This window comes from Onychomys torridus, chromosome 13, assembly GCF_903995425.1.
Source record: "Onychomys torridus chromosome 13, mOncTor1.1, whole genome shotgun sequence".
Classification (NCBI taxonomy): Eukaryota; Metazoa; Chordata; class Mammalia; order Rodentia; family Cricetidae; genus Onychomys; species Onychomys torridus.
The window spans coordinates 62,402,303-62,429,432 of record NC_050455.1 but is presented as its reverse complement, the minus strand read 5'-3'; the positions used below and the strand labels follow the sequence as shown (position 1 = coordinate 62,429,432).

The window sequence follows — 27,130 nt, the reverse complement described above, 5'->3', positions numbered from 1 at the left end:
ATCCAGCAGACTCTGTGAAGTGTACAACTGCAGCCCCCACTCTGAGTGCTTTGGTTGGGAGGAGGGAGGGCTCACCACTCACGGGCCGCTAATGCCACTGGTGACCTCATTATACAATATTTAGTTCATCACATTTTTTCCCTGCTTAGGAAAGTAGCTTCCCATTTTAAAGGGATACAGGCATTCAGTGACGCATCTACTCTCTGGAAGACAATTCAAATACCAGTCATCACCGAAGTTTGGGGGATGGAGGTTTCTCAGGTTTTTCTCTGGCTACGGAAGTCTTGGATCCCATCTGAGTTTTCCTTGTACCCTAACAACCAGGACGGATGCACAGCCCAGGCAACCCGCAGCCCATCCAAGGTCCGCTGGTGACCTAAGCTCCCACAGCTTGGCCTCGACCCTCGGCCAGGGGATGGCTCCCGCCCACGCGGGTCTCCCCCTGCCTGGAGCGGTCCAGTTCCAGCCGGCTCTTTCTCTCCGCCCTCAGTCTCAGCAGTTACTGTAGAGAGGGCTGACTGAGAGAAAAGACCAGGCTTCGGCCAGGGCTCAGGGAGAGCTCCACTTCCCGCCATCCCTTCCCCTCGGACAGGGCCTTGAGGTGACCCCCAACCCTGCAGAAGTGAGGACCCGCTTCTAGAGCGACAGGGGCCTGGGAGAGCAGGTGCCTGGCCGGAAGGCCAGGCTGCCCGGGGGACCAGGCTCCACTCAGGAGGTGCAGGAGCCGGGCTGCTCAGGTGAGGGTGCCTCTTGGTTTGGGTCTCGGATGGACAGTCTCTGGTGCGGTTCCCCGGGGCCCTCTGTGCAACCCCCCCCCCCCAGCTCCCCCTCGCCGCAGCAGGTGGGGGCCCGCGGGCCAGGGAAGAGGCGGGGCTGGGGGCGGAGCTGCGGCGGGGGCTGTACGGGTGGGGGCCGGCCGGAGCCCGAGCCGGACTGTCGGGGAGCTGCCGGGAGCTCGGCGGTGACTGGGCTGGAGCAACCCGGCCGAGAACGCCGCGGCTGCAGACAAAGGGCCGCCGCGCTCCATCTGCCTCGGTGAGTGGCTCCCCTGCTCTCCCTCTTTCTTCTCCCTCTGCCCGCGCCTCCCGGAGTTCCACGGGCTCCCGAGAGCGGGGGGACAGCAAGGACCGGACTTCCCGGCGCACTCTGCACCCCAGCTTCACCTGACCCGTGATCCGCCCCCAAGGCCGAGCAGACACCCAACTCGCGACTTTGCCCGAGGTCTCCGGTGGGACCCACCCGGGCCGCCTTTCGGTGACCTCTTCCTCAGCGCACCGCACGCGGGTGCTGTCCGTGGGTCGCCGGTTTGGGTGAAAAGGTTGCCGCTGGGCTCTCCCATGGTGTGTGTGCTAAGGGGAGAGGACGGGGGGGGGGGAAGAGGAGGGGGTTGGGCGCCACGAAGGGACCCCACCCCTTGGGGGACAGCACGCGATCGGTGTGCGGAGGGGCGGTTCTCGAGTTCTGATTCGGATCGTGGTTTGGGTATCTGGTTCAGTTCTGTTAGCCTCTCCTCCAGCTTATTTCCCTGTTCAACGGGTAGCCTAGCATTCTGCCTGGCCGCACCCGAAAGAAGCATCCCCTTTGCGGGTCGGTGGCCCGGGGTGGGAGAGGACCCGGCTGCTTCCCTTGGCTGGACTGCTAGAAGCCTGCAACTGCTGGGGAGGGCTGGCAGTGCGGGCTGCGGCCGGGGGCTGACATCACTGCTCAGTCCCGGGCCGGCTCCCTCTGCCTCTCCATCGGAAGAGACTCGGAAGCCCGGCGGGCTTTTGCTTTTGTTCTCCCTGCTTCTCTGGAATCCTTGGAGAAACCCGGTGGGTGGTTACCCAAAGAGCGGGTCGTGGAGAGAGTTCCAGGTGCTGCCCTGAAGCGACAATCATCGGAAGAGGGGCTTTCCAGCCCCTAGATTCCGGTTGCTCATCAATACCCTGGAGCGGAGGTGGGTAGAGCGTCCCAACAGAGCGCCTGTCACGCGCTTTGCCTGCACTCTCGAAAGCGCTACCTCCAGACGTGCATTTCCATTCATGGATCTGTGCCGGAGGTTTTGATTAATGTCATCTCTGCCAGGTTCTCTAAGAACGAGTGCTGGCTGGTTTTCGATTTTGCAGCCTTTTACTGGAGGCCTACTGTGTGCGAGGCAGCTGTTTTAAGATTAGCTTAATTTCAGAGTTGTTTATTGAGCACCTACTACGTGCAAAATGGATGATGTGTCATGCCATTTTCAGTTTGACAGGTACTTGTTGAGTATTTCTGACGTTCGATGAAGCTGTGTTATGACCCTGTAATCATTACTGTAATCATTATTTACAGAGGACTTACTAGGCAAAGGATATTTTTGGCCAAATGGATGCCAAGTTTACTAACGGGGCACGTGCAGAGGGGGTTGTAAATAGAGACAAGAAGGGGAGAGTTTAATAGGTCTTCAACTTCTGAAGAAAACTGTGTTTTAACTTTACAGATTATGCTTGAATGCTTGAGGGTTGGTCCGACTGGAACAAGGCAGAGTAATAAAAAAAAAAAAAAAAACTTGGCTAATTATAACAGAGAATGAAACAAAGTTTAATGTGGCAAAACCCTGTGCTAAAAAAGGAATCTGTGTTGAAGGCAGAAAGACAGACGAGGGGTGGGGTTGGGGGGGGGGAGGCAGGGGACTCAACCAACTCAAGAAGGAAGGGGTCAATAAGGAGTGAAGAACAATGGGGCCAGCTACACTTACTTCAGTTGGTAGCTCACACTGGTGCCAGGGCCAAGAGTGTCCTTAAGACCTTTAGATCCTGTGCTTACAAATGGTCAGAGCGACCTGTTGAGAGATTTGAAGAGTTATCCCCAGATCTTGATTCAGACTGGCAAAAAAATTATAGATCCTCAATATAATGGTGGATATCTTAAACACTTCTGTGTTACAGCTGCAATCTAGATGAAATCTAAAACAGAGTCGTTGTCTTGAAGTACCTGACAGAGTTCCTAAGATAAACTTGTGAAATACAGTTTGGGCATCAAGACAGGAAAGCCAAAACAGGAATATGGAAACAACAACAACAACAACAAACCCCCCAAACCAAAGAAACCCTCAGAATAGTGGTTTTCCTTTTATCAGAAATGGAAAGTTTCCATTTGTTTTGTATGTTTATCTCTTGACATTGGCTTTCAGCAGTTTCTGGCAACTGCTTAATCCCAGCTTCTTGATATGATGAACTTCTTCTTAACATTGTTTTTGATTTCCATTGTAAGTTCTTTTAAAGCAGCATGGCATTATTTTTGTTGTGAACTTAACCCTCCTCCCTCCCCCAGAGTCTTTTCTGGAAGTAGATGTGTTAGAAAAGCTTCATAGAAAATATGGGAAGCTGCAAATGAGCATGCTCACAGGCTCTGTGCTCACTGAGGAGCGAACGGAAGGAAAACCAAAGGAGACCGAGAGCAGGACTTTCTAGAGAAAGCGTATGAAATATAGGATTCCATTGGAGGGACATGGCAGTCAGCAAAGGTATCAGGGGAAAGGGGACATCTTTCAGAGCCCTTAGAAGGGGCGAGATCTTCATCTGGAAGGCTTTCCATCCATTCACCACAGAAGTGCTCCTGAGAGATTTACAGGGTGTTGGACTGTTAGGTGCAATGTGGGCATCACTCAATTCAAGGTTCTCTGAGATCCCCTAGCTGCCCCAGCAGCTGGCCAACCTCACACCCCCCACCCCCTGTTCTTTCAAGCATTCTTGGAGTGTTTTCACCTGAGCTGAGCTTGATGGTAATCTTCCTCCAGGCCAGGAATGTGACTTCTTTTTCTCCCTGCCTCCATCCTTCCCTGCATGCTACTGCAGACAGTCTGTGAAGTAGGTGACACTTCAGTGTCTTCCTATGCCGATGCCCCGTTTCTTCACCCTTGCCCTCCCTCCCCAGGTCCCCCCATCTCTTTGTCATTCCCAGTTGCTCCAGGCAGGCCTTGTACTCTGAAAACTGTTCTCAGGTGAAAGCAATCTGCTGCCAGTCTATTTGTCCTGAATGTGAATGTAGGTCACTGTTCAGTTTTCGGGGGTCTTTCTTCTTCAAGCCTCCTTAGGGAGTGAAAAGCTGCCTCTGTGGTGTTGGAAGTAACTGGGTAGGTAGACAAGGTGTCTTCCTGGCACTCCTGAAATGATGGCAGAGGCCAGGGTCCTTGCTATCCCATGATCCACATATATCTGCTTCAATCTTTTTGCACAGGATCTTGCTGTATAGCCTGGGCTCACTGACCTCAAACTTCAGATTTTCCTTTCTGAGCTTCCTGGGTGCTGGGATTACAGGCATACCCCACCATGCCCATCTCTCTCTCATTAAAGTGTAATTTCCATTTTCCCCCTCAGAGGCTTTGTTGCTTTTTATCATGTGATGGCAGCTGATGTCACACTGTAGCTCTTCGTGAGCCACCGGTCAGCAACTTGGCCTTCACACGTTCTCCCCCAAGGTTTATAGATTTGTTATTTGACTGTGGGAGTCTGCTTCTCTTTCCATGCACACCCATTACTTCAAGACAGATTCTTAACCACAGCTCTTGGACTTTGTGATTCCTTGGTATAGGAATGGGAACAGCTGTCCTCATAGAAATACCTTGTCTAGTGTTTAGTTATTTATATCCATGGCTTCTACCCATTGGATGCTGAATGCCTGTATAGCCACCCTTTCTAAATGGTGACAACCCAAATATCTCCAGATATCAACAAATGTCCCCTGGGAGAAAAGTTACTCCTGTCAGAAGATGGACCACTGTCCTATGGGATATTGGATATTATGTGTCATATGGGGGAGGCTTTATTTATTGTCATTTGATTCTTTTCAGTAAGAGTGACTTAATAAATGCATGATTAACTTTATAGAAGTTTCTAAAGAAACCATTTCAGGTCAGAATTAACAATCTTTGTCAGCACACGTACTGGAATTCTGTCATCATGTTGTTGAGGTCATTTTTGAGGCTACTCTTTCCCTCTTACATTCTTCCCTTGGTGTAGAGCTACTGATCTACCAGAAGGGTGGGCAGCGGAACCGTCCTTGGCAGCAAGCACACCCCCACAGCAGCCTCTGAACCTGCTGCTTGGGCAACAGGAGAGCTAGTGGGCAACAGGAGAGCTGGGTGGGAAGTGGTGGTGGAGGTTGAGTTCTGCAGGGATTTGCTCATGTAATTTGGAGATGGCCAGGCCTTGGATGGTCTCCCTGACAATCAAGTAGGGGGCTGTGAATTTAAGCTTCAGTGTGCTTCCTGGGAAAGCTGTCCTGGGCAGGAGTTAAGGAATGATGGGAGTGTGTGTGTGAGTAGGACCAGGAGAAGCTTAGAGGAGCTCCCAAGGGTGTTGTCATAAATCATAGAAAGATCAACAGAGGATTGTGAGTTCCAAGGGAGATCTGCATGTCTACTGATATCTGCCCTCAAAACTAAGAACTTCATGTACTGTATCCAGCATCAGCATCACCAGCATCACTGGAGGATGGAAAGAGGGCAAGGTTAGTTTAAGTCCAGCAGAGTTGCAGAGGTAGAAGTTACTTTTGTGCCTCGGAAGGTCGACCAGCGTCCCGTGTACAGCGGACTGCTTCAGAAAGAGAATGAGCCAGGCGGTGGTGGCGCACGCCTTTAATCCCAGCACTTGGGAGGCAGAGCCAGGTGCATCTCTGTGAGTTTGAGGCCAGCCTGGGCTACAGAGTGAGTTCTAGGAAAGGCTCCAAAGCTACACAGAGAAACCCTGTCTCCAAAAAAAAAAAAAAAAAAAAAAAAAAGTGAATGAAGTGTGTCTTCAGGTCATGAAATGGTCACTCAGAAGTTTTAGTAGGAGTTCATTGATTTGGATTTCTCTTTGAGAATTTCCAAGCTTAGAACGAGACTTTCCCCGAGCATTAAAACAGACTAAGTGGGAAATATTTGCCTTCTTATTTGGAGGTTGGAGGGTTGTTGTTGGTGGTGGTAATGGTGATGCACAAGCAGTTTAAGTACTTGTAAGGTAAATAATAAAACATTAAAAACTGGGTTGGGGATTTAGCTCAGTGGCAGAGCACTTGCCTAGCAAGCACAAGGCCCTGGGTTCAATCCTCAGCTCCGGGGGTTAAAAAAAAAAGAGAGCCGGGTGGTGGTGGCACACACCTGTAATCCCAGCACTCGGGAGGCAGAGGCAAGCGAATCTATGTGAGTTCGAGGCCAGCCTGGTCTACAAAGCAAGTTCCGGGACAGGCTCCAAAGCTACAGAGAAACCCTGTCTCGAAAAACCAAAAAAAAAAAAAAAAAAAAAAAAGAAAAGAAAAGAAAAAGAAAAACAAACAAACAAACAAAACATTAAAAACTATATTTTAGGTTTTTAATTAATTCATCAGTAAGTTAATTAATCTTTTGCCTTAGTTGAGAGCAATCTAGTTTCACTATGTACACACACCTGGCTCTGTGTGAGGTTAATGTATCAAAGTCTATATTAACAAAATAAAAAAGCTGGGCGGTGGTGGCACACACCTTTAATCCCAGCACTCGGGAGGCAGAGCCAGGTGGATCTCTGTGAGTTCGAGGCCAGCCTGGGCTACCAAGTGAGTTCCAGGAAAGGCGCAAAGCTACACAGAGAAACTCTGTCTTGAAAAACCAAAACAGAAAACAAACAGAAAAAATCAAACCAAACCAAACAAACAAACAAACAAACAAACAAAAAACCCAAAATTAAAAACTGCTATTATAGGGGCATTTAAAAAATACTGTTTTATTTTTAAATGGACACTTTATACAAACATTTTAAAGAGCTGAGCTCCATTGAGATTTTTTTTAAAATACCTTTATAGAAAATAGAACTGGAGGAGATTTAAGGGTCCCCTGAGCAGCCCTCCTTGTCCATCATGTAAGTGGGGAAACCAAGGCAACAAGCAGTCAGGTGGCTTGCCCGGGTTACAGAGAGGGGTTACAGAGAGGGGTTACAGAGAGGGGTTACAGAGAGGGGTTACAGAGAGGGGTTACAGAGAGGACCCTGCAGCGGCCGGCCGGGGCGGGCAGCGGGAGAGTCCCATCTTTCTGATGCTCAGTCCTGCTGGGATACTCTTCAGTCTGCCTGGTTGCCAGAGCTTGTTGGTGGAAAGGGAGGGGGCAGGAAAAGGATTTAATTACTTGCCTCATTTTCGGGGCTTCTCATTCTGAGAGAGCGACTCATAGATGCAAACTAATCACACGGGTGCCAGATGTGTGTGTACACACTCCGAGATCTGAAAACAGCCACAGAGAAACTCCAGCAGTCACATCGAAGGGATGAAATTATTTTGTAGAACTTACTTTAGCTTATTTGAAAATGTCTTTACAGCGAATGATAATATTTATGTTTAGGGAAGTAATACATACTCATGAGTATCAAGAATAAACAAATCTGTCTGTGCATGTCTTTGTCCTTACTCAAATTTTGATTTTTTTTTTAATAGTTTCCTTTGCTCGTTTTAAAATAAAATTGAGACTATATTACACGTATAATTTTGATTTTAATCCCTTCTCAGTTAATACTAGAACAAATGATACCTATGATTCAAACTCTTGGTAAATGTAGTTTTTAATGAATGGGTAATTCGGTATTTGCAAGCTCCATAATGTATCTCAACACTTTGCTATTATTAGATATTAAATTTCCCTCCAGTTCTCCCCACTGAGTCATTGTGCCTATACTCTTTTCACAACTGGGATTATTGTTTTTTTTTTCCTGTGACATATTCCCAGATATAGAAGTTATTTAGTCAATGGTGTAAAAGCACACTGTATTAAATGTCTTTATGAAAGTGGCATGCTAGCTTTTACTCTTGTTGATAGCTTGCTGTTAGTGATGAAATTTCTTCACCCTATTGAAAGTGCACAATACTCGATGTTTCTACATTTGATTGATCAAATTAATGAGTTAATCTTGTTGATTTCATTTGCATTTTAGTTACCAAATCGCTAAGCACTTCTTCTCTAAAACTGTTTCCTGTTTATATTTTCTTTTGGTGAGTTACTTTTCTGTCTGGTTTTGTGATTAAAAACAAACAGCTCTCTCTACAGTCTCTATATGTGCGGTCTCTCTGTCTCTGTCTCTCTCTTTCTCCCTCTCTTTCTCCTAATAAAGCTCTAAAAGGTAAAAAAACAAACAAAACCCCCAACAACACCTGTGTATAAGGCCATTTCTCAAAAGAAAAAGAACAATATGTCTCTGATTTCAAAGATAAACTGGAAATTTTATGAAAAAAAAAATGTAGCCATTCTTAATGGTCCATGGTGCCAGAATCTCACTCAAAATGTCATGTTTATTCACAGTAGTGGAGCTGCTTATGAATTACTGAAGCAAGCTTGGGTGTGTGTATACGTATATATGCTAGTACAAGTTGGGAGATCAGAGGACAGCTTGGGAAAGTAGGGTTTTTTTGTTTGTTTGTTTGTTTTTGTTTTTTTACCATGGATCCTTCTGTCTCAGGATGGACCTGAGGTCTCCAGGCCTAATGGCAAGCAAACCTTTACAAACCCTTGAACCATCTCGATAGCCTGATTCTGGTTTCTTAAAGGAAGCTTTAGGTTATTTTCCTGGTCTCCAGAAGCTACTCACTCAACTGTGTTCTCAAGATCAGCAGCCACTCTCTTCTAACCTTATAGGTGTTTCTTCAGTAGCATTTATGAAACCAGAGACATTTATATTGAGAACAATGTATTAGTTGGGCAGAGGGGCAACAAGCCAGGAAGTCTCGTCAGCCCTCTCACCAGAGCCTCTCTGTACCTTTTTAGAGGAAGGAGGCTCTAAGTTTTCTTTTGAGTCCCTTTCCTCAGGAACCCTACACCTGATATTATTGGATTGTTTGTTTGTCCTCCCCAGGAGCTTCACATCCCCCATCACGTCAGGTCTATAGCCATCAGGTAAATGGAAGCTGTGAGCATCAGGGTTCAGCCCAACAGGAAGGGTCCTTGTCTAGGGTGAGGTATGTATCTACCAAATTTTTGAGACCATGTCATACCATGGATTATTTTTGCATATTCCACAACGATTGATCCAGCCGATATTTTAATTTTCTAGTATTTCACACTAGGAAAGAATACATTTAATAGTCTGTCATCTTTCTAGAAACAGAAGTCCACCAATTAATTAGGCTTTAACAACTGTCCATAAAACAGATTCGTCACTCCAATCTTGGGTCGTTCTAGTCTGTGTCTGATCCCATTGGAAGAAACAATAATCAATTACTTGTGAAGAGGAGCATTTTTCTATTCTCTGGGGGGAAATGTACCTTCCCATGATTATTTTTGGAGGTAGAATCACTAGAAACTCCTACCAGTTTTAAGAATTTGTGTCCTAGATTTGTGTATAGACACATAAAATAATATATGTACCTATGGCCTGGAAGTAGCAGCCTGGTATTTAATGGGGAGATGGGGAGAAAGACGGTAGGGAAGCTTGGGATTAGGCTCAGCACACAGTATATACTTGTGTGAAAATGTCCTTATTTACCGTGCATAATGAGTACAATGAAGGAAATTGAAAACAGTATAAAATATTTGAAGAAGGAATTCATGAACCGTTACCTCTCAGCCTGAAATGAAGAGATTCATTCCCTTCAGCATGATTTACTCTAAGTACATGTTCCAGCTTCTTTATCAGTCACCTGGGCTCTGGAACCGTTTTTTGTTTTTTTGTTTTTGTTTTTTTTTAAAGAAGGTAAAGTTACTTGAGAGTCATCAGCATGATCGTATTTTTTATTTTTGTCACATACTCTGCTTATTCAGATTTGTTTTTTTTTTCCCAGCCACTTGGAGACTATCTTGTTTGCTAATAAGAGATAGTATGCTACGGTTTCAATGGCGTGTGTGAAAGCCACAAGAAGCTGACCCAGCACAAGTTTGGTAGACTCCCGTGCCTGTCAGAGGCCAAGGCGTTGGTTCCAGGGAGCGCTGGGAATGCCTGGAACTTTGTAGAGGACTCAGAACTGTCATTGTGCTTTCAGCAGAACGGAAGGGACTGAAGTCCAGAACCTCAAGTGGTCTTATTTGTAAGAGGAAAATGAGAAAGGTTATTGCGGCGAGTCCTTTAGAAAGAAGAGCTGAGAACTAGATCTCATCTCCAGTGGGGTAGCCACTGAGTCTCGGAATCGGAGGACGGAGGATGAGAACTTTCTGAGGAATGATTATATATATCAATACCTGAAGTCCAGATGCCTTTGATGGCTTTGATGGCCCCTCTGTCTGCTGTGCAGTAAGCCTCTTGAAATACGTACAATCCAAATGGCAAATAGACCGTAGGGCCACCGAGTGAGCTGTGGATGTGCTGTGTCTTGACTATGTTGCTGTTTTTGTATATTTCCCTTTATTTATTTAGTTTTTAAGCTGGAGGTTGAAGGCAGACTTGGGACTTTGTTAATTTGGTTGGGTCTCTTGATGGAAGAGGATGTGTGCTTGAGTCCACAGTGGAGATGCTTTTAGCTTACTTAGTGATTTTAGTTAAGAGCTGAAAGAATTCTTTCATGCTTATTCAGTGAATCTGCAAAACCCTGAAACCTGCTTTTCTCATGAGCTGCCACTGAGTGTGAACTTCAGGTGTATTGGTGCCACAGTAGGCAGTGACACCCCCACCCCCAGGGGCCTTCTCTCTCCAGTTTATCTGACCCAAGACCCCACACTCAAAAGTCTGTCACCCTTGAAGTGTGTCAATTAACAAAGTTCAGAGTTTTCCCTGTGCCTCTGTCCAGGCTTTGTCCTCCTTCCTAATCACTAGACTTCTTGTCTTTCCTTCCACCTTCCCAGTCGACAAGAAATAATAGTAGCCTTATTATTTAATTATCACCACTAGAAGGAATGTCAGATTTCAGTAATCTAAAACTGCATTACCTAACACTTAGATTGTGTGAAAGAAGATATTTCCTCTCTAGTAATGGATATCTAGAAAAACATAATATAGATACAGACCCAGGGGCAGGTCCAGAAACCTGAACTTATGGAGAACAAATATGTAGGCTTTTTTGGTAAGAGGCAGTGTTAGATATGGCAAAGTAAGATTGCGTTGAGGGAAAAGATTTTCTACTTTATGCTTTTTACTTTATTTTTTTTTAACTTATTCATTTTTAGCAGTGCTGGAGACCTTCCAAAACCCAGTTCCTCATTCATGTTAGATAAGTGACCTGCCACTGAGCTTCATACTATTTAATTGTTAAATTAAGCCAATATGTTTATTCATTGAGAACGTAATAGCAAAACTAAGATGTTGAAGAAAAGAAAAAGAACAGGAATGTAAGATCCTCCCCAGAATTCAATCTCCAGACTTTCTTACTGGAAAATGTGGCTTTTATAAACTAGTTCAAAGTCTTTAGGAGCATGGAGTTAGTAAGAGTCACATGTATCTACGATGGATTGGTGTAATTTCCATGATGGAGCATTTTATAAAGCCTGACAGTCCTCTAGGAGTCTCCTAGTGGCACTGTCCTGTATACTGGACCAATTTTGTGATGATTCCCCTTTTCCAGGTTGGAACACTTAAACTCAGAGAGGATGGGTGGTTTGTCTTAGATGGCATGGTCATCACCTGGTAGTCCAGGACTAGAATCCATGTTTGGTTTTTGGTTCAATGTCCTTTTGTCCCCAGTAAAAACAACTTTATCTGGGACATATTTTTTTTTTAAACACTCCATGCTGTCTGTCTGGTTTCCTGCCATTATGTCCATTTTTTCCCCATGCATGAAACTCTAGTTAGAAGTTATAACTGTTCTCACTAATGTCTTCAGCATGGGTATGTTCTCCTTACTTCATAGACTTACTATGTCTGGTAATTGTATGCACAAAATTACTTACTGTATTTTGTTTTTGTGGGATTGGATACTCAAGGAATTCTTTCTGAAGTTATAAATGGAGCCATTTCTACAAGGCTAATGTCATTGTGCACAAGAGCATTCAAGTCACATGATATTTGAGCTGGAAGGAGCTCTTTGAGAGAATTGGCTTGCTGGTTTCATAAATGAGTAACTGGAGATCACGTAACTTGTCCAAGACTCCACAGGGAAGTAGAGGTGGCATGGTATCCAGAGTCCAGTGCTGCTGATTTCCGGCCCAGGAGGCTTCCTCTCCCGCTGTTAACAGCCATGGAGAACAACTGTCATGGTCCTCAGGGTTTAGATGATCCATGCTGGCAAGAAGTGGGTCACAGTAAATGAAAACTCCAGCTGGAAAGAGGAAGTCTCAAAAAGAGGAGGCTGCATTGAGCTTATTTTTCCAGGATTTTGTCATTGTTTTCAGAGTCTCACTCTGTGGCCCAGACTGGCTTGGAACTCACTATGTAGCCGAGGTTGGCCTTGAACTCACAGTGATATTCCTGTCTCACTCTCCCAAGTGCTGTTATGACATGTCTCGCCCATCACACCTGGCTCCCATATTTTCATGTATCATAGATTTTAATCATATTCACCCCTCATTACTCGGTGTTGTCTGATCCTAATCCATCTGGATGCCTCCTTCTATTCAGGATCTCCCCACCTGTTTTCATGTCTTCCCCCCCCCTCTTTTGTATAGCCCAGTGAGTTTAATTAGGGTTGCTTGCCACATAGGTGAAGTGGGTTTTTTGTTGTTGTTTGTTTATTTGGTTGGTTGGTTTTTTGTTTATTTGTTTTCTGGAGCATAAGCAACTTTACAATGGTTACACCACTAAGGAAAAAATTACTCGCTCTTCTTCAGCAGCCATTAGGGACTCACGGACCCCACCCCCATCCATGCTGAAATGCTGACAGGCTGGATCCACAGGTGACAACCATTGCCATGAGCTTGAGTATAACAACTGTGTCATGCCCACAGGGCAGCATTGCACAGCAGTCCACTCTCTTCCATTCTCCATTCCCTCTTTGAAGTGCTTGGCGAGCTCCGGGGTGGGGTGTGATGTAGGTATCCTCTTTAGATCTGGCCACTCCATGGTCATTCTCAGCACTTTGACTCGTTATGACTCTTTATCAGCGCACTGTCCTTTGCAAAAAAGAAGCCTTTCTGAATCTTATGGGTATAAAACATATATTTAGAAGGTAGTTTGTCAACATGTCCATTTAGCAAAACAAGAGTAGTGAGTACCCCTACCCCCATCCCCACCCCTGTGTCTGTGACTCAGCCATGAGCATTTTTTTAAAATCAGTTTACAGTACCAGGTATGGATTCCCCTCTGTGGCTAAGGCCTCTAATCAGATAAGAAATCATTGATTGCTCCCGTAACAGTCCTGCCGCTATTGTACCAGTGGGTACGGCTTACCTGGCAGGTCAGGATTGTAGCACACAGGGTTCATTGATGGGTCAGACCAAAATGACTTTTCTCTTCCTGCAACCTCATAGAGCCGCCTAGCACTGTGCAAACTAGCCAGCAAGAAGGAAATTTCCAGATCAAGTCCAGCTCGATTTCTCTGTGTTCGGGGTCCCACTTTGGCAGTTGGGTTGTCTGGGCATCGGGGTGTCTTCCAAACTCCCTGGGTCATTCTTCCATGCAGGTGAGATTGCACCGTACAAAATGGTCTTGTGCCTAGGAGGAGGTGCCCAAAGGTGATGACACACAACATGAAAGGTGGAAGGGTTTATTAGAAACGTATGAGCTGAGAAGTTTTACATTCCTGGCTTCTTTATTTCCATAGGGCTGGCTGTGTGATGCTATGGTTTAGAGTAGGTATACAAACCTAATACATTCAGCTCATAGCCGTAGCCTTCCACTGAAGTTGGAGCCAAAACCAACAGCCAAGATCTTCCTAGTTGCCGTTCCCTCCATTGACCTAGCCTTGGGTGAGCTCTGTCCAGGTGAGTAAGTTTCTGCCCAGACCCTTCCAGCATCCCAGGGCTCAAAGATCCCTGGGGTCAGAGTACCTATGTTACCTGGTGTCCCTGAGGGATTGTTGTTTAGTCCAGGGGGAAGGGAAAGACTGTATCCAAATTTGACCCCTGCAGGGACAGTGAGAATACATTCTACAGTGGAGGGCTCAGCTGGCTGGGAACAGGGGGCCCTGCTAAGTGCAATATCCTCTCTTCTCATGGTTTCTAAAGGCCCAAGGCGGTAGCTCTCTAACCCAATCATCTGGAGGGCTTGATAAATAACAGTGCTGGGGGATCCCCAGAGTTTCTGATTCAGCAAGTATGGGTGGGGCCCAAGAATAGGCATCTGTAACACCTTCCCAGCAGATGCTCACACTGCTCAGGCTCTGTCCCTGCTACAAGAGGAAGAAAGGAGGCGGTGTTTAGGAAATGGTCCAAAGACGCTGAGATGGGAAATGCAAATGACCTCTCAGCCATGAAAATCGATCCTTGTGGTTGTTGGTTTTTGTTTGTTTGTTTAGTATTACAAAGACCTACTACCTGCTAAGTGTTGCACAAGCCATGCTGCTCTATGTATCATTACTATGTGAAGCAACTAGTTAGGTGTGGAGTATGTGTGAATGACTCACCAAGAAAGAGGTAGCCACAGTGCTGTTCCTTGGTGCTCTGTAGGGGAGCTTCTGCGGCTTTCATGGGATATGCTTTTTTCATAGGCAGAGGAAGTATGTCTCAGAGGTGGCTTCTGGGAGAAGTTGAAGATGCCCAGGAGTTTGCTAGGAGATAACTGGACGGTATCCCAGGGACAGCACAAGAGAAGATGAGAGAGAAACAGATGTGGTATGATGGGAAATCAGGGCTCAGTGTTTGAGGGGAACTTAGTCCGGACAAGCCGAGGTTGGTACAGAAGCCTGTCCTTGCGGTGAGAAGCGTGGGCTAATCTGAAGTCAAGTGAGGTTATTCTATGTTGACACTGGTGAGGAGGCAACTGGATTAGTCAGCTCACTGTCTACAGGTTGGAACATGGACTAGAAAGAACACGCATCTGCAGGATACCCAGGAAACAGTCACAGGAGTCCCTGTGGGAGTGACGAGGCCACCAGGGACGTGATCTTTACGTCATCGTCTCCTTGCATCACCCTCTGCTTCTGCTTAGTATTTGAGACGTTTCAAGACTGTGACCACGCTGGTTTCCGAGGAAAATGAAGTGACTCTAAATGTTAGGGAAACTTTGGAGCAGTTGAGTCACAGAAGTGCAGCAGTATGAGGGCTGTGTAGAAGGGACTGGGCTATATTACATCTTCGCATACCTGAGGTTGGCAGTCCACTGCGTATTTGTGGAGAACTCTGAGTTTTCCTGGCTTAGCATTAGCTAGGGTCACTTTCCCCCACTTGGCTGACCTTGAGACAGATCAGAAGCCCCAAGTCACCTGCTGGTGGCCACATTTCCTTACCTCCTAGCCCCATTCCCTTCCAGTTTGGGTTTTAGCCAGGGGAGTCTCCCATGTTCATACCCCAACAATGGCACCAGTGCAGAGCAAGGGAGATCCATCTGCAACATCACGGTTGCAAACCAGATGTGCACCACTGAAACTGGGTTGCCGTGGGCTAACAGTTGGCTGGAGACAGGTGCACAGGGGCTGGGCTGGGGATGCGTTCTCATGTATCCCGCCTGAAAAGAAATCAACAGCGATGGATTTCACTTGTGGTGCTTCTTGCTTCAGTCTGGTAATGAAAATTTGATTTGTGGTTTCCTCTCAGGGCTCTTCATCACATAGTAATTGATACATCTCCAACAAATGGCTCTGGAGAAAATCAATTCTGACAGGTCTCATCAGCACCCAGATTGTCTAACAAGGATCCCTGCAGGCACCACCTCCTCTGTGGCACCCTTTCCTCCCTCACACGGTGGAGTCCCCCATGCTCTCTTCAAAGCTCTAGGAAGGCTTCTGGAGGAGGACATGGTGGTGGCAGGAGTCGCATGGCATAGTGTGGTGGTGGTTTGAAAGAAAATGGCCCCCAAAGGGAGTGGCACTATTAGGAGGTGTGGCTTGGTTGGGTTGGGTGTGGCCTTGTTGGAGGAAGTGTGTCACCTTGTGGGGCAGGCTTTGAGGTCTCCTTTGCTCAAGATACTGCCCACTGTGTTAGACCACTTCCTGTTGTTTGCAAGCAAATATGTAGGATACCTGGCTACTTCTCCAGCACCATGTCTACCTTCACACCACCATGTCACACCATGATGATTATGGACTGTACCTCTGAAAATGTAAGCCATCCCAATTAATTTTCCTTTATAGGAGTTGCCGTGGGCATGTTGTCTCTTCACAACAATAGAAACCCTAAGACATATAGATCGATGCTCCCTGTCTTCAGCATCAGCATCAAGATTTCAAAGTCACTTTTGTTAAGATGGTTTTGCTGCTTCAGGTCAACAAAGTCGCCATGGTTTGCAGGAGGAGAGCTGGAGTGCGTCCCAGACAGGAAGGGCTAGGATGGTAATGGACATGACACCTGCCCATGTTTGCCCTGGGGAAGAGATAGGATCCAAATGCTAGAGGTGGAACCCAGACAGTTTGCTAATGACCCCCTGGGACTCTTTGGGGGAACACATTGCTAAAACTGTTTGGTCAAATGTCTTCTGAAGACTTTCATTCATTTTTGGCTGGCAAAGGCAGTGTGTCTCTTGATTGCATTTGCTGCTTGGCTCCTAGTGAAGGTCATTGTACAGTGTGTACTGTCTCAGGAGTCTGTCTTGGGGCATTTGGTTCTCCCTCTTTCTCTGCCAGGCTCTCCCTCTGCCAGCCTGGCTCTAACAGCATTAGACTGTCCATTGTCATCGTCGTTGTTGTCTACTGTAATGTCAGTTGCAGAAAACTTGTCTCCTTGGGTGCTTTATTAGGGCAGGAACGAACCTAAGCCTCCTGTGGAACATCCTCCACAGCCCTTTTTTGCTATCTACCATAGCTGTCGTGTATCAGTATGTATAACTCTCTCAGCCTTAAGGCGATTCAGTATCTGACTACGGCCACTTTCTAATTCTCACCCAGTACTGCCCCTGGCCTTTCAACTTAGATTCACCCAGCAGGACTGACTGAAGCAATGCCGCATGCTCATTCTGTGAGCAATGTAGGAGCTGTAGTTCCTGTGCTCTGTCCTTGGCACATTCTCAAATGCACACAGGGATTATGTGTCAGATATCTGCTGTTGTGTAACAAATAACATTATCATTTAAATGCCTCAGACAGCTAGTGTTTGTTTTCTTCTAGCTCCTGTTGATGAGGAATTGGACAGCACCCTAGATGGGTGGTTCTGGGTCAGGTCTCTCATGAGACTGCTGGTAAACGTTGGCTATGGCTGTAGATATCTGAAGGCTGTCTTGGGCAGGGGATTTGCTTCCAAGGTCACTCAAATGGATGTTGGAGCGAGGCCTTTTCATGTTTACATAGATCTCTCTGTAGGGCCTTACTAGGGCAAGAGAGAGCAAGTGGGAAGGGGCGGAGTCTTTTATGGCCCAGGCTGAATGTTGTCGATCCTTCTTTCTGTGCATTAGAAGTGAGTCGAAGTCTGTTCCCATTCAAAGGGAAGGGGAATTCTGTTGAACCTTCTGGGGCAAGCGCTGGGGCTGGAGAGATGGTTCAGCAGGTAAAGGCACTTGCCACCTAGCCAGGATCCACTTGGTGGAAGGAGAGAACGAACTCTTACATGTTATCATCTGACAGCCAGGTATGTCCACCGTGACAGTGCACACACACACAAATAAGATAATTTTTTAATGTGTTGAACACATTAATTTAAAAATATTTATTCTTATTTTGTGTGCATGAATGTTTGATTGCATACATGCATGTGTATTGTGTGCGCGCCTGGTGCCTGCAGAGGCCAGAAGAAAGCATCAGGCTCCTGGAACGGGTGTTAGAGACAGTCAAGAGCTACCACGTGGGTCCTCATCAAGAAGCAACAGATGATCTTAGGCCCTGCGCCACCTTCTCTCCAGCCCCTTCAACACATTTGAAACCTTTACAGAAAGTGTGGTTCCTGGGTCTGTCTGAATGGGGAAGCAGAATAGTTGAGTCCATCCTCTGCTAAGGGCTCCTTTCCCTTTTGGGGGCCTCACAGACAATCCCCTGTGCCTGTGGGTTAAAGTGGACAAGGGTCAGGACCCACGGTTATATAACATAGAGTTAGTCTGACAACAGTTACTGATTGGAGTATTTACATCTTCGGGGGGTTTGGGGGCCTAGGAATGTTCCAGGTTGTTCTTTGCCTTCGCGGATCTCACAGGCCAATGTCACCCTTTCCATGCACCACATAGGCCCCACCATCCTTGTGAAGGCATTGTCTGCTGACTACATTTCTATTCGCTGCAGAAATAGGAAGAATGGCAGCTTAGAGAAGAGTTAGTTTTAACTGTTGAGTAGTTTATAGTTCTTTCTTCCTGTTGGGCCCTAAGTTTCTTACTTGTAAAATAAATATGGATGTGTTTGGTGAGACTTTATCTCCTGGGGCCTTTTTAGATAACCCAGGAAACAAGAAAATGACCACAGAAATTCTGATCCATCCAGTCTGCATGCCCTGGCTCCTCAGATGTGACCTACTGGGCTAGTTGATTATGAAGATGCTGTATATTTTGATGTTTGGTGGCTTTGGATTGTAACTCTTTGGTTGTAGAAGATGCTCCATGACCTCACTGAGGAGCCTGAATCTTTCTGCTGTGGTCACACACCGTGTCTAAGAAGGCACTAGGCTACCTTGTGAGAAATGACTTCCCTGCTTCCAAAACAGCTCGGCCTGTAACTATATCAAGGGGTGAATTCCTGAATTGGGCAATGGGTAACCCAGGCCAGTCGTTCTCAGCCTGTGCAGCCACTCCTGGGAATTTTTAAGTAGTGTGCAACCCCCCACAAGACACACACACACACACACACACACTCTGCGGTGGGTCCTGATGCAAATAAAATGTGAGATGCCTGGACTAGTGAACGTTCAAGTTCCTACCTACTCCAAGCATTCTTCTCTGCAGTGGTGAACTTGGGAGCATAAATATCTGTCTTACAAACCTCAGATAGCACATTGGGGAAGGTGTGGCTTCATGTTCATCATAGAGTCTACAACTTCTGCCAAGGGACTGATGCTGGGAGTTCAGCCGGAGAGATTCCTGGAGAAAAACCAAATAGTTTATCATGTCTACGCGTCTATGTACTGCTTGCTACTTTGCAACACGTCTTCGCCGTTGGTTGCTACAGTCCAGGAAATCTGTCCAAATTCTTGGGCCTTTCTTCCTTCTCTTTTAAATAATAGCGTGCACCTGCAGTATTGTTCTGGGAACATGACAGAGAGATTGAAACATATCCCATCCACTTCACGTACCCTGGAAGCTACAGGATATAAAGCTAGTTAAAGAAGCAAGTCTCTGTGGCACGGCTTTATAATTTAAAGAAATATATAAAGTGCCCTCTTTTTATAACCTGGGCCATTCACATTCCTTGACCTGGTGAGAGTAAGATCCATGAATGTTAGAACTAGGTCCGGGTTATTGATTCTGTGTTGTTCTCTACCCACAAACTGTATCCCCAACTTTTGATACTCACTTTATGTCCTTGTGGTATGTATGGCAAACCCAGCAGGCAACAAGCCTTCATGGAGAAGTCCTCTGTTCCCTCTGCTTCCCACACCAGGAGACCTTGTTTGCACTAGGCAGTGGGCGCCATCCAGTCCTAGATTTATCTTTGATGAGCACTGATGGAGTTCATTTAATTCAAGAGCTTACACAGATAACAAAAGGATTGGATGGTAATGACTTCTGTGAAGCTTATAGATCAAGATCAGCCTGTATGTGAAAATCTCAATAGTAGACATAAAGCCCAAGCATTGACCACACAAGTGATACATATCAATAGCATCTCTCCATACTCCCCTCTCCAAGGAGCTGTTGGTACCCTCAGCCTTGTACCGTGGAAGAGAATGTCTCTCTTATAAAAATCTTCCTTGGTTTCTGTTTTGGTCTTGTGTTTGAGTGGTCAGAGAGAGGGATAGGGGAGGAGAAGGAAGAGAAGGGGGAGATAATATGTTCTAATCTCAAATTATGCTTTGTATTTATCCAGTGTGTTTAGACCCCTGGTCACAGAGGAGCCTTTAAAAATAATACGGCTGCCTGGCACCAACCCAGAGGTCCTGACCTGACTGGTCTGCAATGTATTTCACAGGTCCAGCTAAACCAGTATTTTAGAAAGTCGATTCTGGTTACAGTTTGGGCTGTGAATGACTAACTGGCTTACATCTCTCTGGCCCTTGATACTATTGCCCTTGTTTCCCACTATACAGATCCCTCCAAAACTGATCCTCAAGGAAACGCCCTACCTTCCAGGAAGTACTCTGCTGGGATGAGTAGGGGTTCTAACCCCCTCTTGACCTCTCTCTTCTTAGCTCTATGTAACAGCAGGATGAGTTGTGTTTTGACATAGAGGAATCTTGCTATCCAGCAAGTCAAATGCTGCTGCCTGGCGGTTGTCCATGGTGTGCAGAAATCTGACTCTCTTCTTGCCTGTGTTCCCTCCTCAGACACTACCCTGGGTGCCATTTTGCATCAGTGTCCATTTGCACATGGGCTGTGTCTTCTCAGCAAGGGGTTTAGTGAATTGAGTGTAACCATCTTAGACGTGACCTATACCATGAATGGAAAACATGTATTGAGGGTTCCTCCCTGCAGCAACAGGGAAGCCCACATCCATCCATTCATAAAGGACTTGCAGAGGCCTTTACAGTATTTGTGTTCCAAGAGCTTTTTGAAATTTAATTCCTGGCTTTAAAAAAATAGGTTAGAAAACATTTCTGAGCCACTTTCTGATCAATATTGGTTTGTCAAAAGCTGCCAGGTTTGATTTCATCAGCTTAGCTAAAAGACCACCAACAGGGATTACAAATTGCCATACTTGAAGCAAATTATCACTAGTTAGCAGTCCTATAAGAAATGTAGAAGGCAGGGTTACTAGAAAATTAAAACGGAAGTTATGCCCTTCTAGCTGAGGAAATCAGAAGTGCCTGGAAGTTTTTGGTGCTGTGGAGGTGAGAGTTGTTTAGATGCCTCAGTCACCTGGCTGTGAATTTCAGCTGGGCAGATAATTTGAACTCAGGGTCCTCTGTAAACATGGGGCAATAATTGTACAACTGTCCAGAAGATGAAGGTACAATGGTCCTTACAAAACATGTGTAACGTGGTAAGCAGTGGTTAGCAAGTTTGGGATATTTTGATTTCCTTTCTCCTTACGTTATCTACATCAAGGAGGAAAGGGGATTTCTCTCTCTCAGATCCAGGGAAAATACTCAAAATGTTCTGACTCTAGGCAAGGACCTCCACCACATCTTCCTGAGGACACAGAACTCATTATGTATTTGGCTGTTACTTAGGATTTCCAAGATTCTGATTTGCACGCCATTGCCATCTGGTGGTGATACCCTCAAATTGCAGGGTGTTTCCGAGGACAAATCTTTCTTTGAAATTTCCATATGGAAAAAAATGATGAGATGACAGCTGGTAGAAGCAGAGCATTATATTTTTCGAAGTGTGCTTCTGTCTTCTGTTAGATCCACCACCGTGAGAAGCCTATAGATAGAGTAAATGCAAATGAGAAAGAGGTATGTGTGAATGCTGTGTGTGAATGTGGTCCCCAAGATTCCTGTGTTCATAGCTGCGTGTGGTGGCCCATGCCATTAGTTCTAGCACTCAGAAAGTAGAGACAGGCAGTTCTCTGAGTTTGAGGCCAGCCTAGTCTATATAGAGAGTTACAGGTCAACCAAAATGTGAAAGAGAGCTAGCAGGGGCATATGGGGAAGTGATGTAATTATATGATAATCTAAAAAATTTTCTATGTTGAAATCTGTTCCCCAGTAGGAGAGTTATTCCCTTTGGAAGGGAAGTCTTAAGGTCTCTGCCTTCAGCAATGTGATCAACGCCCTTATAAAGAGTCCCGAAGGGGCCTTGTACGTTTTCTGCCATGTTGGTGACAGAGCTCAATAGACAGAGGCCACATCTTCCAACACCTTGATCTCTTCCCAGCCTCTGGAAGTGGAGGCCTCCATTTCTGTTACCTGTGGTCTATTTAGTATGAAGTATTTAGGATCTCTTTAGTATGGTGTTCCTTTGTTCTCAGGGCTGGGGTCAGACCCAGCGCCTTGAGTATGCTCAATAAACACGCTACCATAGGTGAGGTACGGCGTCGTTACAGTCCTCGTGGACTAGAACAGTAATCGGGTGCACTCAGCCTTCTTCTGGGACTACACAACTGTGTAAGAGAAGTAACTTCTGGACAGGAAAGGTTTAATTGGGTTCATCAGCCTTCCTAAGAGGCCTTTCTATAGGGAAGTTGTTTGAGTCATCTACTGCTCTTTCCTGTGATTGCTATTTTTATTTTCTGGTAACCGTTTCTAGAAGCTCGGGCTTCTTCAGTTTTGGGCATTTCAATCCATGATCAACTGATCCATTGCTTTGGTCCTGCAGCAGGACTGTGAGCACTTCAGGGTGGAAGTGTACAGCAGAACAAGGCTGTTCCTCTCACGGCCCCTATGCCACAGAGAAAAGGCAAGGGGCTGGGGTCCTGCTGTCTTCATTGAGCTGTGCCTCCCATGACTACGGGACATCCCAGAAGGCCCCACTTCTTAGGTAACACCAGACTGGAAATTAAGCTCAACACATGGGCCTTGGCAGTTCATTCAAGAGCTAAACTATAGCAAGTGCCTAGTCCAAAGTTTGGAAAGGTGAGTCCGAGCTGGAACGTGGTGTACCAGGTCTCTCTCATCAGGTGAAACCCACAGTGAAGGTCAGGTGTAGAGAGTTGTCAAGTGAAGCAGGAAATGGGAGCATAGAGCCTACTTACCTTCCCAAAGCTCTAGCTAGGTGATTTTTTTTAGCTACGTAATGCACAGAAGGGATTGGAATTCTCCATCTTGATAGTCCATGGCACCATTCACATGAGTTTCCTAAGTGAAATGAAACCTGCCATGGCAGGACTTGGCTTCCGTGTATCTTAAAGTAACAATGACATGTTATTTTTCATCCTTTTGCCTTTTGGGCGATGCATGGCTGGGGGCTGCTTCTCCCTGTACTGTCACGTAAGGCTTTTTCGGCTTCTCTTGACCGCTGGCTGGTTTGGATAGGGTCTTGCTCTCATCATACAAGCTCACTGTGACCAGTCTGTGTCTAGCTTGAGCTTTTTCAACCAGGCAGTGGCTGAGCATCCTATGCAGAGGTCAGCTTCTGGGGAAAGAAGCTGGAGTCGTTAATCCTCTTAAGACACACCTGGCTTCAAAGTCTCAGAACAAGCATCATTTCTACTGCCCACATGTAGCCAGAGTTTTTCTGGTCATGCCTGGCCCACGGTCAGGACAAATCTCTCTTACCCGCCAGTCCTGCAGCCGCTTAGACCCAACCAAGTAAACACACAGAGACTTATAATATAGGAGACTTATATTATTTATAAACTGTATGGCCATGGCAGGCTTCTTGCTAACTGTTCTTATATCTTAAAGTAACCCATTTCTATTAATTTATAAGTTGCCACATGGCTCGTGGCTTACCAGTATCTTAACATCTTCTCATGGTGGCTGCTGGCAGCTGTCTCTCTGACTCAGCCTTCCTGTTCCCAGAATTCTCTTCTCTGCTTGTCCTGCCTATACTTCCTGCCTGGCTACTGGCCAATCAGCATTTTATTTATACAGAGCAATATCCACAGCACCCAGATTGATAGGTGTAGATGTTACCATCTTGTCAAATAATAAACACAGAGCCAATTGCAGAGTTAAAAGCAATAGCTGAGAGCTGAAAACCTTACCCTTCACTGCTTCTGCTGTCGTCTTTCCTCTCCACAAGAGACCTACTTCTGTGTGTTTTTTCTTTTTTATAGACTTTCTGTTCTGCTTTCTCATTGGTTGTAAACCCAACCACATGACCTCCTCGTCACTGCCTGTCTGTACAGACCTCCAGGTCTTCTCTGGTTGGTATTGAGATTAAAGGTGTGTGTCACCATGCTGGCTGTATCCTTGAACACACAGAGATCTTGCCTAGCTCTGCCTCCCAAGTGCTGGGATTAAAGGCATGCACCACCACCACCGCCCAGCTTCTGCTATGGCTTGCTCTGACCCCAAGGCAACTTTATTAATATACAAATAAAATCACATTTCAGTACAAATAAAATATCACTATAGATAGGGAAAAGAATAAACCCCTGCTCTTGGTGGGAGGCACAACATGTTCACACAGTGATGGGAGGGCTCCGTGACAGTCCTCTTAGGAGTCTGCCTACCACAGTAAGAGCCAGTGTCTGCTCACCAAGACAAATACGTTTACTACTACCATGTACCGTCCACAGACACAAAGTAGATTGTTAAATCCACCAGGTATGCACGAGGCATTAAAAACATCAGGAACAGGCGGTGGTGGCGCACGCCTTTAATCCCAGCACTCAGGAGGCAAAACAAGGTGGATCTCTGTGAGTTCGAGGCCAGCCTGATCTCCAAAGTGAGTTCCAGGAAAGGTGCAAAGCTACACAGAGAAACCCTGTCTAGAAAAAAAACAAAACAAAACAAAACAAAACAAAAATACTTTATGGGCTGGAGAGATGGCTCAGAGGTTAAGAGCACTGACTGCTCTTCCAAGGTACTGAGTTCAATTCCCAGAAACCACATGGTGGCTCATAACCATCTGTAATGAGATCTTGCACCCTCTTCTGTATACATAATAAATAAAATAAATCTTTAAAAAAAATCAGGAACAGCGGGCTCAATTCAAGGCTGAAATAGTATATGAATGACCTTGGCACACAACTCTGGATCTTGCCAGTCTAAGTCCCTACTCCGGCCCCTTTTAGGGGCTGCTCTTATCTTCAGGAATCACGGTCTTGGGATCAAAGCTTTCTTACTGTATTTAACCCAAACTTAGTTCAAATAGGTATTTATGGATAGAAGAAAGAAATTGGAGAAATGATACACACACACACAAATAACCTGTCAGAAGACAAAAACAACAAAATCAACTCTAAATGCACAATAAAGATGTGTTTAGGGGGCTGAGAAGGTGATGCTGTTGATAAAGTGCTTTCCTTACAAGCAGTCCTTAGAACCCATGTTTGTTTGTTTTTAAGTTGAGTGTGGTGGCACACATTCATAATTTCGGAGCTAGGGAGAAGAGATGTACAGATCCCTGGGGCTCACTGGCCGACCAGAGGAGCCTACTTGGTGAGTTCCGTGCCAGTGAGAGACAAAACCAAATCCCAAAAGGTGGAGAGACAGACAGACAGACAGACAGACAGACACACTCCCCACAAGCGGTGTATTCAGAGCCCTCGGTCATATATACTCTTCAGTTGCTGAGGCTACGACATGGTTCTCCCATTTAGTGTCCCCCCATCCATTCAACTACAACCTTACTCCGTGAGAAAGCTCTTTTTGGTTAGCTCCTGTTTGCCTTAAGTGAACTGGGTAGAAGAAGAGTTCAAACTGCAATTAACAGAGAATTCACAGCTGGAGCCTCTTGTTCCATGTGGCTATCTGCTCACCTGCAGAATCACACCGACAGTGTATTTGTAGAGTAGCTGGTTCTTAAAAAAAAAAAAAAAAAAAAAGAACAACTTACAGATGTATTATGATTATTCTTTCCCCACCACACCCTACTCAGATGTATTATCTCATTTAATTTTCATACCAGTTCCATACATAGCTTACTGGTGTTCCTGTTGTTGTATTCTTGCTGTTCGTGGTGGCTTTAGTGCCTCATACATACCTGGTGGATTTAACTGTCTGCTTTGTGTCTGTGGACGGGACATGGCAGTAAACATGTTTATCTTGGTGAGCAGACACAAGCTGGTACTCTGGTAGGCAGACTCCTAACCACTTCCGTTCAGTGTGAGAGTTCCTTTGCAGAATGTTGAAGTTCGGGGATGCTCAGAATGTGACCAAGGAGTGGAAAGGCCAGCCCCTTGGGCCTCTGTTTCACTGGACTCCCCTCTTCCATGCTTCCAGTTTGTGTCTATGCCAATGGTGAGGGCAAAGTGTGCAGCTGTGATGAGGAGAATGCAGTTCTTGGGGTGAGACCCATGCCTGGCCTCACAGTGACCTACTGCATGAGGTTGAGAGGCAAAGATATGTGTTTTTAACTTGTTAGTGGTCTAAAACTTGGCTATTTGTAGCCACTTGAAGAAGGAGTACAATGAGATATGTCCTTATCCAATCCTGGTGGTGACCTCTCCCTTAGAGGAGGATTTCGGCCCTTGGAGGATGGACCCGCCCTCATTACTCTGCTCTTGCTGGGACAAAACACTATAACCAAGGCAACTCATAAAAGAAAAAAGTTTATTGGGGTCTTAACATTTTCAGAGGGTAAGTCCCTGACCATCACAGCAGGGAACATGGCAGCAGGCATGCAGGCATGGTGCTGGAGCAGGAGCTGAGACCTTACATCTGATTCACAAGCATGAAGCAGAGAAAAAGAACTCACTGGGAATGACGTGGGCTTATGAAATCTCAAAGCCTACCTCCAGTGAAACACCTTCTCCAACAAGGCCACACTTCCCAAACAGGTCCACCAACTGGAGATCAAGTAGGCAAACATATGAGCTTAAGGGGGCCGTTCTCTTTCAAACCACTGCAGCCACATAGGAGAAGAATCAGGACAGTTCTTTCTCAGTGGCAGAAGCACTTCCATATCTGCCCTTTTGGATCAGAGCTGGGCAGGAATGGATGTTTTCAGGCTCCTTTAGTAGCCTCGTGGACCTGTGACTCCAGGACAGAACATTTCACATGAGTTAATGAGGAAACTTTCTCAACAGCAGCTAATGGGCCTTCCTGCTGGGATGAAATTAAAACTGAAAGGTAAACACAGATACATCATCGGAGTGGAATAACAATGTTTCACCATACGGGAAAAGCTGAACATGGATTAATGATTCTTTCCCCAACCAAGCTTTGATGAGTAGATTGGGGGACAATGTGTTCTGCTTGCCAGGGACCTATTTATGGCCCTTTGGATTTGAGTTACAGGGCTGTCCAGAGGACAGTGCTTAGCATGTCATCAGGATAGGTGAGTACCGGACTAGCCAATACTAGAGCAGGGCAGTAACTGCACGAACAGTGTGCATTTTGTGCTTGAGCGGGCCTCTACTTCTGCACCCTGGAGGTCGAAATCAGAGCTCTTCCTTGATTAAGCTCTTTTGCAATGGGATCCTGCTTATTGAAATTCATATTTGTACAGTTGTTGGCCTGACTTCACATTCATTTGCACGTTAGGAAAAGGTGCTTTGTGGGAGAGTCGGGGAGATCATCGTCATATTGTCTACTGGATTAGTGGCGCATGCTATTTCTTTTATGCATGACTTTATTTCTTCTCACAGAAAACCTATT

The 27,130-nt window shown here is 45.8% G+C and overlaps 1 protein-coding gene across 1 annotated transcript in view; it reads left to right on the top strand.

Annotated features, from left to right (window-relative positions):
• The first annotated feature begins 917 nt into the window (after positions 1-917).
• LOC118594654 (mitogen-activated protein kinase 4-like) overlaps positions 918-27,130 on the top strand; it is a 158,449-nt gene continuing 132,236 nt past the window's right edge. The window contains exon 1 of the mRNA XM_036204705.1: positions 918-1,035. The gene's annotated coding sequence lies outside the window, so the exon portion shown is untranslated. The remainder of the gene's footprint in view (positions 1,036-27,130) is intronic.